General features: G+C 39.5%; 1 pseudogene; it reads right to left on the reverse strand.

Moving 5' to 3' along the window:
• Positions 1-1,783: 1,783 nt before the first annotated feature.
• Positions 1,784-2,576, reverse strand: LOC144377622 (vacuolar protein-sorting-associated protein 36 pseudogene; annotated as a pseudogene).
• Positions 2,577-2,953: the final 377 nt, after the last annotated feature.

A 2,953-nucleotide genomic window follows, 5' to 3' on the forward strand; every position in this document is an offset into this window, starting at 1 on the left:
GCTCCTATGAGCAAAGTTAGGAGAACAAAAATAATTATACCAGTGATAAGCACCAAGGCAGAACTTTTTTGCACTTAGGGCCTGATTGGTTGTATCTAAACATAACCTCTAACAATAAAAGACAAAAATAACACCTCATTTGGCAAAAAAATAAAAATACAAATGGATGTCTGGAAAAAGTAAAAAATGCCCATTTTTAAAATAAAATAATAAAATCAATTGTACTTATTCTTTAGTTAATGTGACATCTGAAAAGCATATTCATCTCATTTTTCTTTAGATCACTCTCAAAAACTCATATTGTTTCATTTTTTTCATCTGTTGTCACATAAAGTAAATAGGATGTTGAATTATGTCAGCTTGCTGTAATGAATCCCAACTATTAGAACTAGATCCAGAAGCTCCAACAACCTTATCTGCAACTACTCCAACATGTAAAACAGATTATTATTTATCTCTATTAATTTTTAAGATCCCTAGCCAAACAAGATACTGTGATTTGTGTGTGTGTGCTTATGTATGTACACACAAGTCTGCCAGAGCCATGTGACAGAGTGAGTGCAACCCAGAGGGGAGATGTACAAACAAGTTTACATTATGGTCCAACTAACCCCCTAAAAGACTTGGGTGGCCAGACACTATTACTTCCAAAATAAACCTGAGGATGAGCAATGAGGTAATTAGGGGATCTTGTTACCACAATGAAGAGTCAGTGACAGGTCTGGAAAACAAAGACTAAAGCAGGATGCCTTGGCCACAGCATTCCCATGACACTGGAAAACACCAAGCAGCAACAGACACTTTTCAGGTAGGGAATCCCCTTACCCGTGGCTGAGGACCTCAGCACCTCCCAAGAGGGCATTTGCAGTAGTCTCTACCTCACCTAGTAGGAAAGTCCTGGAGTGTGCACCTGGGCATCCCTCCTCTTGGTGCCAAGGGTTTTCCCCACTCATACACTATCCCCCCTGGAGAATTGGCTAAAAACAACACTACTCTTCTGTGTCCAACTCAGTCTCAGAAAGGGGTCTCCTGTCCCGTAGGGGTCCCTGAGTTGGAGGTAATGCTGATACACTGTACACTGTAGAGCAGTAACACATGAAGTCAGCCAGTCTACTTTAAAAGTCAAGCACTCTACAGGCAACATTGGCCAGTTATTGTTGTCTCAGTATTAACACCTTTTACCAAGATAGTTTCTTCACACAACTTATAATGTGTAGGGCAAAGAAGAAATACATATTTCTGAAATATGATAGAAAGATTTTTTTTTTAAGTTCAGTGTTAAGACTCCTTAAGGGAGGGAGAAGGAGGCATATTACTTTTCCACTTTTCCACTTTCTCTTCCCATCCTTGGCTTTCAGGTAATACAGCACTAAGGTTCCTGTGAAATTAGCTAAAGGTTCCCATTGCCCTTCCACCCGCAGAACAATTCTAGGGAATTCCTAAGCCATCTACCTCCCAAATTTGTAATCGTAACTCTGGGCATGTCTATACAGCTCTTTAATTCAGTTTCAAAATCCACAGCATTTTTTAAGCAAAATGACACAGTTGCATTCTTTAAATGCCAGCCATGAAATCATCACTTAAAAACAAACAACAAAACCTATTTAGAATATAAATGTAAGTCAAATAAGATTTTCTTCTTAATTTTCTTTTTTTCTGTGCTAGAGCTATGAACCAGGGCCTTATATATGCTAGGCAAGAGCTCTTCCAGAGCCTCACTCCCAGCCCTCTTCTTTTTTAAAGGTGTTTCGTTTGGTTTGTCGAAGACATGCCTATGACTGCTTTAAAAAGCCCTTAGGAAGAGCCTCATGGGGCATAGTAAAGTTTGATATTTTGTTCCAATGTTGTCAGGTGACATTATTCCGCCTCATTCCTCTAAAGGCACCTGCAATATTCCAGCCAGATATTTGGCCAGATGCATGTGGTACTGTGTTCCTGAGCCGCAGGTTTCTCTGGTAACTGGGTTAGCTATTCCCATGCTCAGCAAGTAGGACTTAAACCTGATGGTCTCATCTTCTGTGATGTCACCCTGATTCTCTTTAATTTTATTAGCAATTGATTTTGATAACTCCACCATTTCCTTAGCCTTGATCATTAGCTTGCTGAGGTCTTCAAAGGCCTCAGAAATATTTTTGTCAGTTTCTTTTCTTTTTTCTTCCAGTTTCCTTTCAATACCTACAATTCCTACAGCTCTTACTCTTCCTGGCTGGGGTCCTCTATTTGTTTGTATTGACTGAGACACTGGCATGTTCTCCCATCTTCTTTGTGTCATTTCCTCTGATAAACGCCTGTAAAACTCAATCTGGCCATGCTCTTTGAAGGAGAGTTTGATATAGGAGTTTTTACTACTCTGGAATGGGCCAGGTTCTTTGGTAGGGGGAGCTGGGTGCAGATGAACCACTATTTTGGCAATGATTTTTCTGATCTCTCCAAATCAGTCGGTGTGTACTAAGGAGGAGGGTCCCAGCATCAAATTTTATCTTCTCCTGGCCATCGCAGATGTGTACCCCGCGCTGCTGGATCACCAGGGTCTCGTTGATCTCCAGGAGGCCACTGGTCCACACGAAGCGGTCCATGGCCGCCTCCAGGCTGGCCTCCGCCACTCACCAACCCCTACTTTTTACTTTCTTTTTTCCTTTTTTCTTTTCCCTTTTTTGACTTTCCCTACTTTATTCAATTTCTCCTTTTTCTTTTTAATTTTTAATTTTTCTTTTTTTCTTTTCACTTTTTTATTCCCTTTTAAAAATTAAATTTATATTTTATTATTTAAAAGAAATTAGTTTATTCCATTTTATTTTTGCTTCCTTCTTTTATTTTGTGGTGGTGGTTGTCATTTGGTTTTTACTATATTTCTTTATCTTTTTTTATTAATGTTTTGATGTTTTCTTCTTTCTGCACAGTGCTGAGGATCAAGTCCTGGCACTCTGAGCATGTTTGGTGGGTCTTCTGATGC

Source organism: Ictidomys tridecemlineatus, chromosome 5 (genome assembly GCF_052094955.1).
Source record: "Ictidomys tridecemlineatus isolate mIctTri1 chromosome 5, mIctTri1.hap1, whole genome shotgun sequence".
Taxonomy (NCBI): domain Eukaryota; kingdom Metazoa; phylum Chordata; class Mammalia; order Rodentia; family Sciuridae; genus Ictidomys; species Ictidomys tridecemlineatus.